The sequence below is a fragment of the Lissotriton helveticus genome, chromosome 3_2 (assembly GCF_964261635.1).
Source record: "Lissotriton helveticus chromosome 3_2, aLisHel1.1, whole genome shotgun sequence".
Classification (NCBI taxonomy): Eukaryota; Metazoa; Chordata; class Amphibia; order Caudata; family Salamandridae; genus Lissotriton; species Lissotriton helveticus.
The window spans coordinates 274,735,014-274,749,018 of NC_136062.1; positions in this window are offsets into that span (position 1 = coordinate 274,735,014).

Here is a 14,005-nt window from a genome sequence, read left to right on the forward strand (position 1 = left end):
AAGTAATCGGTCACTAACATGTGCCCCGTCCTTTGCGTTAAATAACTCCAGCATTTTATCACTTTTATCATCCAGCAACTGGGCTTGCATTTTTCTGGAGTCAATCTCAATTCTAAGAAAAGACAGTGCAGTGCTGGTGCCCATCGTCTTTTCAGTGCCAATGGCACTCCCAAATCCTCTGTCAGCTCTTTGAAGTTTTCCAGGGCCTCCTGGCACTCCGTGGAGCAAGAGGTTCCAACAAAGAAAAAATACATCCAAGTAATGGGTCACTAACTTGTGCCCCGTCCTTTTTTAAAACAACCACTGCAGACAAGGTAATGCCTTGTCCACGTACCACTTACCATTGAAATTGATACACAGAAGATCCCAATCATCTGGATGGACTGGAAGCAAACTGAAAGCCAATTGTATGTCGCATTTTGCCATTTCAGCCGCTGCGCCCGCCGTCACTACCAGTGACACGGTCACGTCAACTGACGAGTAGAAAACAGTAGCTTCCTTTTCATCGATAAAATTATTCACGAGCACCCTTCTGGCCATGATAAATGCTGAATAAGCTTGAATTGTCCGGGTTCTTTCTTTGGCACCACCCCAATTGGTGACACAATCAAGTTGTCCAGAGGCTAAACTGGGAAAGGGCCTGCCATTCTCCCTTTCCTCACCTCTTTGTCTAATTTCTCTTGCCCAACCCGTGAATGTTCTTTGCTGAATTCAAATTTTCTGACCAAAGCCTGTGTCTAGGCGCTGCATACCCCAAACGAAAACCCCACTTTGAACCCTTCCCTTAGTACTTCTGCAGCCTTCTGGTTGACATAACTCTGTAAGACTGCCGCCAATTCGTCTGCCGTAACTGGCGTATGGGCCTTTTGTCCCAGAAAACCCAAAGCTCCCCTTGACCCCGGAAAAATGCTGCTACTGCTGTCCCCCCGTGTTGCCCCCCACTGCTACTGCTGCCCCCCTTGCTGAAAACCCCTCCTACCCCCAAAACTGTTGATCAAGCGATGTTTCTCCCCGCGTTTTGAGCACTCATGGTGAAATCTGCAAAATTTGTGTATGCACAGCCCTTTATTGAAATCCCAGCTGGCCCCCCATGCTTCTGGAAGCCCAATCGTGTGCTGCCATAATCCGTGTCAGGTTCCACCCATTTTTTCCTCAGTATCCCAGGCCATACGGACCCTGAATTCCTCATAGTATTGTGCCCATTCATAACCCCCCACCCTGTGATCTGCGCTTTGCGAATGACCTCCATATACTTGAATAGTGCTAGGCAGCGTTCTGGGAATTTCTCCCAGTAAACACTAATATAAATCAAGAAAGCTGCTGTCCAGTTCTCTATGATCAGAGGAACCATTGGCTGCTTAGCCAACTCGCGTTCCTCTTCTTTAGACCCTTTTTTTGCACGCACTTCTCTGTGCAATCCTTTCAGCATTTCAACTTTTTCACCTTTCCACATGCGCTCTTAAGTCACCAGCCTGAAATGTGCCCCCAATGGCAGAGTCACTCCCTTATAAGGGAGTCTCTTAATCTACAACTGTTTACTTTCAAGCTTATCTTTATTATCTCTGCTGGTTTCTTCACTTATCAGATTTCTCTGTGCCTTTGCTAATCATGGCTTGGCCGTATCCTTCTTACCTTCCTCCTCTGTACCCACCCCTATGTCTAAAACATACTTGCCCTGGTGCATCCTACCTTCTTTCCCCCACCCGAAACCCTCTCTCCTCCTGTCCCCACGGAGACTATTACCAGCCCCTCCTTCTTTCCATATGTTTTACCTGGCTCTAAGGAGGGTGCCTGTGTTGCTGCAGTCCACCTTGCCAGTAGACCCGTGGTTGATCCCGACTTGGTTGGCCTTGCCATTAAGCATGGGCCAAAAATCCGTTCCGCTCGCGAAATTTGCAGATTTTCGGCAATTTCACGATCCACGAATCTCCGGAAATTGCCGCAAAATTTGCAAATTCGCTCGCGGGCGGATTTTCTTTTTTTTCTGCCAACTCACTCAAGGGTCCAAAGTTATAGGAACACACGGTCACCGGAGGCAAATCTTCTTGCCCTTTATGCAGCTGCAGTGTAGGAAAAGCACTATACATTTACCCAACGAGGTAGCATTTACTGATTAGCCAGTAGAAAGTACTCCAGTTGAGTAGAGGTATTGCACATAACAAAACGGTGGCAACTTCGTGGATAACTATGCAGGGCAGGATTCATTCTGGCACGAGGCTCCTGTCACAAAAATTAAACCTCAACAGGAAGCACTTACAGACATAAATAAAGCAGGTGCCCGAGTTGAAGCTCAAATTCAGTAACGTTTTAATCAGCCCAAAACATTAGTGAGCACGTTCGTGGCTGGGCAAGTGTGCTTTAACCCCATATCTGCCGTCAAAAATTAGCTGTATTACTCGAGGGAGATCTTTGAATCCATGAGTTTCTCAAGCGCAATCTCCGTCTAGTTCCCAGTGGCGTAACGAAAGTTAAGGGGGCCCCCTGCAAAGTTCCTGGTGGAGGCCCCCATGCTCCAGATCCAGTCAGGATCTCTCAGTGTCACACAGTACTGAAGAGGCCTCCCTGGAGTTCAGAGTCCCCCACCCCGCCTGCACGTTGGGGGCTGTAGAGGCTATTGTTAGACCACTGCGTTTCAACATCCACATCGTGTTGTGGGCTGGGATCCAAGTTCACTTCCTCCATAAGGAGCCCATTCATTTCAGATTTTGGTGTCACCCCTTGGCCACATAGACTGGCCTTTGAAGATTCATGGAATAATTAATACCCCTCTTCTAGTGCTCCAATGAAGGAGAGCAAACATCTGTCCAGTTTCGAGCAAGGTTCTTCATTTGCAACCAAGAGACCAATCAGTAACAGTCTGCGTTTGTAACGGTTTCTATCTCGATCAACATAAATTAGGGTGCTTGGAATGCGACGAGCCCAACACCTCTTCAAGCATCAGCAGGAGCCCTTTACAAAAAGCAGCAGCCACCCCACAACCCCAGATCCTATGTTTAATATTCCCATGTGTGGCTATGCAGTGAACTCATCAGACCCATTTCCCACAATTTCTGTTGGGTAAGGTATGTACAATGAACGTTGTGAGAAGTTGGGCTGATATATGATGCTCACTAGTTCTAGTGATCACCTTGTATCAGTCCAAACAACCCTTATGGTGATTGGTTGTAAGTCAACCTTATAGACCAGCTATCCTAATGGTAGCATGGACAAAGCAGTCTTAGGCTAAACTCTTTTGGCATGTGAAGCCAGCTGTTTTACCACAATATAACCCCTTGAATATCAGATGAAAGGACACCACACAGGTTGTTATGAAAATAAACAGTCTATTTATTAATAACAACACCTCTGAACTCTTTAGGAGGTCAGAGGGCTAAGCACATGACAATCTCTTAAGAAAAATACGACAAGTTGCACAAAATTACAATGGTGCCCTAGGGGCACGACAAACCATATACTAAGTAAGTGGAATGTGAAAGTCGATAAAAGGAATGGAGCTGTCCAGAGGCTGGAGGTTCGCTAGGACTACGCTATCTTCACCTTAGGTAAGTAATAGGAGGCCCACGGGACGCATGTGCAGAGTGTCAACTCACACGCGAGATGCGCAACAACGTCTATGGACAGTACAGTTCAAGGTAAAGGTGAGTACGGACAATCCGGACTAGTTAGGACTAAAACGACTGTGGAACTAGACACTAGGACAGTTAAACTACCCTTAAGCACCAAAATGCTCTTGTTACCTCACCCACGGGCTACGGGTGCATTGGTGTCAAAGTGTGTCGGGTTCTCGCGTTGAAGTCTATGGAGCCTGGAAGAAAAGATGCTGCAGGCGACGAGGAGGAAGATGTCCGGTGCAATCCAAGGGTGGATCGGTGAAGAAGAGGACCTGAAAGCAGAGGGGACAGTGTTCAAAGTCACTAGCCAGTGACCGGTGTGGAACCAGGAAGGAACCAGATGCTGTTGTCGCGTTCAGGTGAAGGGTGGACGCTTGTCTCTGCAGCCACGTGGACCAGGAGGTGTCTTCGACAACCAGGATGGAGGCACGAGCTGTCCCACGCAGGCTCTCGCTGTCGGCGTGTCGGATCCGGGATTGGAGTCAACAGGCCTTGGCAAAGGCAACCCACGCGGTGAGTGGAAAAGGCGTCTGGTGCGGACTAGGAGAGTCCGGGGTGCCCCTCTTTTGGAAGGGAGCAAGGGCCAGTCTGGAGCAATCACACCAGCAGTGAAGATTCAAAGGTTCATCGCCTAGGAGGTCACTAGCCAGCCGGCAAGTGACCAGACAATGCATCGAGCAGCAAACAAGCAGAAGGGCCCCACGCAGATCTCGTGGAAGCTGGAGGGCTGATCTTTGGTGCAGGGGCTGCGCGGGGCTGGAGCTTCTCAATCTCCAAAGCACTTGGTCGAGTTTACCTCGGAAGTCGTGCTGGAAGCGAAGTGCAGGTTCTTTCAAGATGGCCGGTCCCACGTGTCCCGTCGAACCCACCGGTCTCAGCTTTGCTGCAGATGTGAGTTGAGGTCGGAGAGGTCTGGGAATCTGGGTCTCGTTGGGCTCTGAAGTCTGGATCCTTGAGGGAAGACGACAAAGTGAAGCCGCTGGACGCTTGATGGTGCCTGCAGTTGCAGGGTGGACACTCCTTGCCCACAAGGGAGATTCTTCAGTCTTCTGTGGAGCAGAACGTCGAAGTCCAGAGTTTCTTCTTGTAAAGTTGTTCAGGATAATCTAATCTGGAATGGGACCAGCTCCTACCTTTATTCTCCTAAAAGGGGCTGCACTACTGACTAGGTCCCTCCCCTGAGTGGGACCAGGAAGGGGGGTGGCTACACCCCCTATCCTTTGTCCGGTTTCCTGCCAGAGCTGGGGCAGGGATGCCCCAGAAACTGGTTTGAACCGGTGTATGCACAGGACACCTTGTGTGCCCCAGGCATGTCTCATTCCTTTCAGGCCTGTCCTACCCAATACACAAAATCCTGTCTGGGGTGGTGCTAGCACCTCCCAAGGCAGGAAACCCTTTGTCCAAGCCTCCCTCGCTGGAAGGACTCCCAGCAGCAGGAGGTCAGACTTGTGTCTGTGGTGGCAGCATCCATTTTGTAATGCTGAGGCTCGAGTTAACTTTAACCGGGGTTCACAGTTACATACATGTCGTGCCCCTCTAGAAGGGTGGAATGCTACCCCCGTCACCAGAATTGGCGAGGGGGTAGTATTCCTATTCGTATGACACGTTACTCGACATGTTTTGATAATGTTATACCAGAGTTAGCATTTAACCGCGAGGTTGATAATGCACTTAAGAGTATATGGTATAGCGTTATCATGGAACAGCTATTAGGACTTGGTTCCGCAAGCTGCAAACGGGCTCAGCTCATGCAAGAGCACCATCTCACATAATTCCAAGCACTCTGCCTTCAGGATTGATAAGGCCTGCCATAGGAGTGACTGATAGGAATATATGTGTCCATTCTAGGGTTAGATATAGGTATACTATATCTACAGCAAAGGGTGATTACACCACCTTGCCCCAGCTGTCATGCAGCCAGTTGTGTCAGTTTTAGATGGCCAGCCAGGGGTGGCATAATACACACCTATGCCCTGGGTACAGGGACTGATAAGGGGGCCCAGTACCAATTGGTAAATGCACCTAAAGTACATGGTTGTCAATTTAAAGAGAGAACAGCTAGGCTGTGGGTCTGATTAGCAGGCCCACAGCCAGGGAAATTCGTAAACCAGTGAAGCAAAAAGCAAAAACCTGGGGTGACCATAGGATTGCAGACCCCACTCTCCTACAAATGTAATTTAGTTGGATGATCCTAAAATATGATAGGAAGACAGATTCCCAGGGAAGCACATGTACCCCTTCAATCGCCTTCGACGAGCGAACCTAGATCTCCCTCCCTCTCCTCATGGAGGTGGGGAAAAGTGTCAAGAAAGTTTTTCATTAATGTTCAATAGATTTTCAAGAATGTATGCATCTGGAACTCTTCTAAAGAGTCGAAGTCATGGAGGTCCTCATGTCGCTCCTGATCATAGACGTCGATACACCAACATGCTAGGGTTAGCAGAAGTGACATCACATGCCCTTTGGCCTTCACTTTCACTCACACACATTCATAAATAAACACACTGCTTGCTCATTCACATTCAGTAATACACTCTCTCGCATAAACACACAAGTCAAGTCAGATGCATTTGTATCGCGCACATATCACTCCAAAGAGTTTCATGGCGCTTGCAGACGGCTCTGATATGAGAAGACAACTTAGTTTGCAAAGAGCCAAGTCTTTAACTTCTTACGAAAGCAGTGGTGTTCTAGAGTGCTGCGTAGATTCAGGGGCATCTTGTTCCAAAGGGAGGGGGCAAGGAAGGAAAAGGCTCGACCCCCATTTATGCAAGTTTGTATTCTCAGAGGATTGAGGAGTGACGCAGAGCTAGATCTGAGTTGCTTTAGGGGTGTGTACCACGTCAGCTTGTGGGACCAATATTTTGGGCCGCTGCCGTACATGTGCTTGTGGACCAAACATAAGGTCTTGAACATGATTCGCTTCTTAACCGGAAGCCAATGAAGGCTTCTGAGGCATGGGGCAGACGGAGATCTCCGGGGAAGATTCAAAACCAGCCGGGCTGCGGTGTTCTGGAGAACCTGCAGTCTTCTCAAGTGGTGCTCGTTTATTGCTAAAAGGAGCGAATTCCCGTAGTCCAGCCTATTTATAATTAGACCCTGTACTAAGGGTTTTCGTGCCTCCACTGGAATCCACTTAAAGACTTTGCGCAGACTGCGCATGAGTCCGAAACAGGTTCCCACAATGTAGTTTGTTTGGGTTTTCATGGACAGCTTATTGTCCATGTAGAAACCCAGGTTCCGTACGGATTCTTCAGGGGTGGGATAGTCACCCAGCTGTTCCGACCATCAGTCATGGGCCCAGTGTTCAGCGGCTTTCCCAAAAAGCATGATCTCAGTTTTATTGCCATTGAGCTGCAGGTGATTAGTGCCCATCCAATTCTTAACCTCGATCATGCAATTTTTGAAGCGCAATTTAGTTTCATTAAGATCCGGGCCTAAGGTGACTAGGATTTGGGTGTTTCGATAGAACCTCAAAACCGAACGCTCTAATTACTCTCGCCAAGGGTGTCTTATAGACGTTAAAAAGCGTAGGGCTCAAAATAGAGCCCTGAGGTACACCCATCTTGACCGGCCGTGTGTTTGCGATATTATTGCCAATTTGGACAGCAGTTGTACGATCGGATAGGTAGCTGGTGAACCATTTTAGGACTTTCCCTCTGACAACAATCTCCCTCAGCCGTTGGATAAGAATGTGATGGGAGATGGTGTCAAAAGCCGTGGATAAATCAAGTAGGATAAGGATCGTAGATTGATGCTTATCCAAAGCCAACCTCATATTGTCCGCGACCTCTACCAGTGCCGTCTCCGTGCTATAGGTGGTGCGGAAGCCCGACTGGGAGGGATCTAAGAGCCCCTGATTCTCAAGATGGTTCACCAGCTGTCCATTGACATGGGATTCCAGTATCTTTCCAAAGTATGGCAACAGAGAGATTGGACGGTAGTTTAGTAAAACATTAGGGTCGGCTGAGTTTTTTTTTTAGTAATGGCCTAATTCTAGCTGCCTTCTATATTACGGGAAAGTCTGCCTCCAGAAGGGATCTATTGAGGAGACTAGTAAGGCATTCTACTAGGGCCGGGGCAAGTATAGTGAACAGTTTTGGAGAGGCCTGATCGGTGGGGGAGCCCGACTAGATTTTTAGTCCAATTGACATGGTCTTGTCATTATCAATCATTTCAAATTTGTCCCAGATGTATAATGGGTCCCTTGAAGTCGGTATCGGTCCTATGGGCTGCAATGGAATTTGACAGGGAAGAAAAGAGGCATGTATCGCAGCTATTTTGTCCTCAAAGAACTCCGAAAGTGCTTCAGCCCCTTCGCTAGAATTAGGGGTTGACGATGGGTTATTAGGAATGGTAAATTCTCGTAGGATTTGGTATAGTTCTTTTGAGGAATTTCCTGCTGTGTTTATGCGGTCCGTCAAGTATGACCGCTTGGCCGCCCTTATCTCTCGCATATAGCTGGTGTGCAGAGTTTTATATGCGTTCCGGTTTGTTTGATCTTTATTATGCCGCCATTTTTTCTCGGCGGTTCTTGTTAGAGATTTTGTGATTTTTATCTGTTCGGTGAACCATGGAGCGGTCCTGGTCTTATACTTGATCTTACGTCGGGGGCAATTTTATCAAGTACTCTTTCGATGGTTCCGTCTAAGTGCTGTGCGGCTGCACTAACACTTCTGATGGAGCTTGTGGACTCAGGTTAGAAGTGCTCAGAAAAAGAGGGGAAGGTCATTTTTTTCAGGGGTCTGCGAGATATAAATTCCGCTTTAGAGGTTGACTCTATTATAGGCGTGGGAACGGTGAGCTTCACTAAATAATGATCTGTCCAGAGCAGTGGGATGGGGGGATCAGCCCTGATATCAGAGGAGTTGGAAAAAAGAAGATGAAGAGTGTGGCCGGCCAGGTGGGTCCGGCCGGCGATCTTCTGAGTAAGGTTCAGGGTACACATGTTAGAGATTAGTTTCTCAGTGTCCACGTCTGATAGCTCTGCAGCATGATAATTAAAGTCACCAATCAGCAAAAATGTATCCGAGGTCAGAGCATGAGGGGCGATGATTTCTAATAGTGAGTTAGCAAACTCTTCCTTAGCGTCAGGGGGACGATAGAGTAGGGTCCCCTTCCAGACCTCATTTGAAGGACTGTTCATTTTAAATACAATAATTTCCGTGCGGTCAAACACCAGGCTTTCCACGCAGCTTATATTGATTTTTTTTTAAACTTGTTTTTATTAGCATTTCGTTATCATAGCATTACAGACCATGTAAGTAATCACATATGCAAGAAGACGTAGGATAAAAAAAAATAAAAAATTTCAAAGAGAAAGGAAAAGAGCGCAAACATGTGAATCAACATCATGGGGAGCAGTGGAGTGGGGCTGCAGAGGCTGTACTGTGTCGTTGCCAAGTAACTGGGGGGACAGAACTCGGGGGAAGGAGCATCTGGGCGTTTACACGGGCATATCGAGAAGAGATGGGGGTAGGGCGTTAGAGGGGTCACAGGCTCGTGCTCACAGTGAGCCGGATTGCTAAAGAGCGGGAGTGTTGTGTCAGATTGGGCATCGGGCCAGTTGCCCCGGGAGCAGGGCAGAAGTGTGGGACCGTGGGTCGCCAACGTCCGGCACTAGTCGTTGGTCAGGGGCTGTAGGTTCGCGGGGGGGGGTCTGCCGGGGTGGATGTGGTTGTAGGGGTGGGCGTGGTCGGGTCATCGGGGCGCATCAGCTGTCGGAAACGATGCAATAGCATGGCCCATTCTATAGAGATGGGGTGTTTACGGGCGCCTTTAGCTTCCTCCTCCCGCAGGGCGTCTTCTTCCGCCGCTGCCCATTTACATACCGCCCCTGTCCATGCTGCTGTGGGGGGGCCCTCTAATGACTGCCAGTGCATAGCTATACATCTTTTCGCTAGTAGTAACGCTAGGGATACAAAGCGCTTGTGTGCCGGGAGCTGTTTCGGAATGTGGAAAATGCCCAACGCGCTGGATTCCCAGGTATCTAGGGTTGTGAGGCCCGTGAGGTCTTTCAGTGTGTCGTGTACTGTCCGCCATAGGAGGTGGAGATCTGGGCAGCTCCAGAATATGTGACGGAAATCTGCATCCGGGGAGTGGCATCTGGGGCAGAGGAATTGAGTGGTGGGGTAGAATTTCTGCAGCCGCGCCGGCGTCAGGTACGCCCTGTGCAATATGTAATATTGGATGTTTTTAAAGCGGGCGTTCCTAGATGTACGTTTTGGGGCTTCAAGCGCCTTGATCCACTCCGAGTCGTGTAACGGGCGCCCAATGTCCTCCTCCCAGGTGGTGCGCAAGGACACTAGGGGGGCATTCAAGAGTTCCCGTATCACTTTATATAACCAGGTGACCAAATGGCGCCCTGTACCCATGTGCAGGATTTCGTGTATAACTGGATGCGTATCTGGTTGGCAGGTCAGGAGGTTGTGGTATGGATGGAAACAGTCGAGGAGCTGGCGATAGCGGAGGAATTGACCGGGGGGGAGATCGAATTCGGCGATGAGTCGATCGAAAGATTTAATCCGACCCTCCTCAAAGAGCGATTCCATGTCTGTAATGCCGCACCGTGTCCACTCGGCGAGCATGGGGGCTGGGAAGTATGAATCTGACCTGGGGCAGCCGATCAGCGGGAGCAACGGGGAATACGGGGTCATCCCGGGAGACATCTGGTGGACTTGGAGCATACATTGACGAGCCACCGAGACCTGTAGAGGATATGTGCGTCGTGGTTTAGTGCCCGGAAGGAGAAGACGGGTGAGCTCCGGTGTCGGAATCCTACCTGCTGGGGTAGTGGCCTCTTGTGTGTGTCGGTCTGCCGTCCAGCACGACAGCCATTGGAGCTGGGCCGCTAGAAAGTAGGACTCGAAGGATGGGGCTCCGAGGCCCCCCTGGGTTGTGGGAAGCTGAAGGGTTTTCAAGGCTACCCTGATCCCCAAATTAGGGTACCTAGGAGGGAATTGAGGTCCTGGAAGAAGGACCTGGGTGGGACCACCGGCAAGTTGGTAAAGTTTGGCCAGGGCAATGCCCCCAATCGGGGACAGTGGGAGTCTGGTCCAGAAAGCAACCGTCGGCCGGAGGCCCGCGAGTGCCCTGCAGTGATTGCCCTCGAAGACGTCAGCGGGAGAATGGTAAAGGCGGACCCCTAGGTATCGGGGGCATCTGTGGACCACAAGATCTTTTGCGTCCCCAGCCAGGTATCGCGGGGTGGCAGTTCCGGTTGCAAGGGATATACCGTGGATTTATCCCAATTCACTCGGAGGCCCGAGGCGTCCGCGAATGCGGTGAGCGTGGTCCATATGGGGGTGAGGTCGGCCGTAATATCCCGGACATAGATGAGGAGGTCGTCCGCGTACATGGAGACGCTGTGTGTGACTTCCGCGAGTGGGATGCCCCAGTCTAGACCACCTTGGCGTAATCTGATCGCCAATGGCTCGACTGCAAGGGCGAAGAGGAGAGGCGAGAGGGGGCACCCCTGCCTCGTGCCTCGCCGGACCTCGAGCGCCGCGAGACGTGTTTCCCAATCCGGACCCGTGTGGACAGGTCGGTATAGAGGAGCCGCGTGTACGCCATAAGTACTGGGCCGATATTGAGGCGGTGGAGGACTGAGAAGAGGTATGGCCATTGGAGAGTGTCGAAAGCCTTCTCTAGGTCCAGGATGAGGCAGGCGGAGCGGGGATATATGTCCCGTACCTGGTCCTGAACATGGAAGACGCGGCGGATGTTCTGTGAGGTGTTTCTCCCCGGGACAAAGCCGCACTGGTCCGGGTGGACCAGCGGGCGTATGACCTGGGCGTATCTGTCTGCCGATACCTTCCTGAAGAGTTTACAGTCTGCAGACAGTAAAGTGATAGGGCGATACGAGCCCATGAGATGTGGGTCCCGGTGTGGTTTCAAAAAGGTCACCATGACCGATTCCCGCAGGGAGCGGGGCAACACCCCCTGATCGAGGGCCGTCGCGAACATCTGTGCCAGGCGTGGGATCACTAGAGGGGAAAACGTTGAATAGTATTCTAGCGGGAAGCCGTCAAGACCCGGGGCTTTATTGCGAGATAGGGTCCGCAGCGCCTGAGTGAGTTCTGAAGCCGCTATTTTGGCGTCGAGCGCGAGTTTGTCGGCATCCGAGATCGTGGGTAGTGGCAACGGGTCAAGGAAATGGGTGACAGACGACGTAGAGAGCAACTTCGGGGCACCATACACCACGGTATAATAGCGTTGGAACGCCATTAGGATCTCCGCCTGGGAACACACGAGCTCGCCCTCCGGGGTGACGATGTCCGTGATCGGTTTAGTTTCGGTGTCCTGTCGCGCCAGCCATGCGAGCATCGCACCCGTTTTGTCCCTGTCTCTATGGACTCTGGAGGCATAGGCCCTAAAGTTATATTTCCTTAGGTCTGCACAGGCAGCTTGGTAGGCTGACTTTGCTTCAGCCGTGAGCGCAGCGTGTTCCTCAGAGGGATCAACTTGTTTAGTGAGTGTAGCTAAGCGCAGTTCCATGGTTGAGAGTGCCCGTTCCAATGTATGCCGAACCCCTGTGATTTGTTTAATGCATTCCCCCCGTGCCACCACCTTGAACGCGTCCCACTCTATCAATGTCGAAGAAGCCGTGTTCGTGTTGTGCGTGAAGTAGTCCCGTATGCTACGCGTGTGCGAATCCCGGAACACCTGATCAGTCAAACATTCCCTAGGAAGTCGCCAGGTAGGGACCGGTGGGTGCGGGGGGCGCCAGGTGAGTCGCAGTAAGTGAGCGTCATGATCTGGGATGACCCGCCCTAAGTAGTCCGCAGAGACAACCGTAGGGAGGATCTGCGCTGAGCATAGAAACCTGTCAAGGCGGACCCGGAGGTTGTGAGGGATAGAGTGGAACGAATAAAGGCGGGTATGAGGATGTAGGTGTCGCCAAGCATCAGTGAGCGCCCAGTGCGTGGCCCAAGCCCGGAGCAACTCTGATTGTCGGGGGGCAGGGGAGTGCGGAGGGGGGGTGCGATCGGTCCAGGGAAGGGTCAAGCGTGCAGTTGTAATCGCCCCCTAAGATCCAGGGAACAGCAGTGAATTGGGCCAGGACTCCCGTAAGGTGATCCCAGAACTTGTCTTGCTCAGAGTTAGGGGCGTATATGCTGCCCAGGAGGATCCCCTGGCCGTCTAACAGCCCCTCCAGTAGAGCATATCTGCCCTCCTTGTCTACCACCCGCTTAAGTTCCCGGAAGGGGGTGCCTGGCCTAACCCAGATTAAAGCGCCGCGCGCAAATGCCGAGTAGGTCGTGGCACAGAACGTTCCGCGCCATTTAGCCTGCAGTCTGCCCAGTTCGGTGCTGTTAATGTGTGTCTCCTGCAGGAGAGCAATCCCAGCTGTCATGCGCTTGATGTATGAGTAGACAGAATAGCGCTTACTAGGTGTGTGGAGTCCCCGTACATTTAGTGTGAGGACATTAACGTCCGATCGTGGAACTGCCATCAATCAGAGGTCGTGTGAGCTGCTGAGAGCACCCAGGAGGCCCGGGGAAATGTGAGGCTGTATACCGTGTGCATGCCCGTCTATGCCTTGCTGTTGAGGGGTAGGGATAGGAACTGACAGGAGGGAAAACTGCGGTAACAGGGGGTGGGAAACAGTCCCAATACAGGGGATACGTCACTAGGGGCGGCATATCCAAACTGGTGTCCCACTAGGGGAAGAACACAACAAGAAACTGCGGGGGTGGCAGCGCGCGTGTATGCGAGGCTGGGTGCTGATCGGGCTGTCGTAGAAGTGATGTATGTCGCGCGTGAGCCTACAGAGGAAACGCTAAAGTAGAGTTAGAGCATATTCGGCAAGTAAGGTGTACATAAAGAGGATACAATCCAGTCCCATATCACTCGGAGGTGCTTGGTCGTTCATCCAGGATAGCGTCCATTCTTTGCGTGATGACCAGGGTAGAGGAAGCCTGACCTATCCCCGACATTGTGCCATCACTGTCGCGGTCTTTCTCCGGAGTGAAGAGGTGTGGCTGGCGTTCCAAGTCTGGAGCTAGGGGCGACGAGTGCAGTTCAATCACCGCTCTCAGGGCATCTCGTCGCTCTTGCATGATCTGCGTTAAATCAGGCGATCTCGAAGGGGATGATCCGTGGCTTTTGGAAGGGCTCGAATGGGGGTGCTTCAAACCACGTCTCCTGGATCTCCGTGAGCCTTGGGTAGTAGTGGGCAGTGGAGCTCCGTCCAGTCCTGCGCGTCCTCGGCGGTGGTGAAGAAGATGGCCCTGCCCTTGTGTAGGACCTTGAGGTGGGCTGGGAACAGCAAGGAGTATTGGATATCGTTTGCGCGGAGGCGTCTCTTGACCTCGAGAAATATGGACCTCTGCTGCTGAACTCCTCGTGCATAGTCCGGGAACACCATGACATGTTGGTCCTCCACCTGCAAG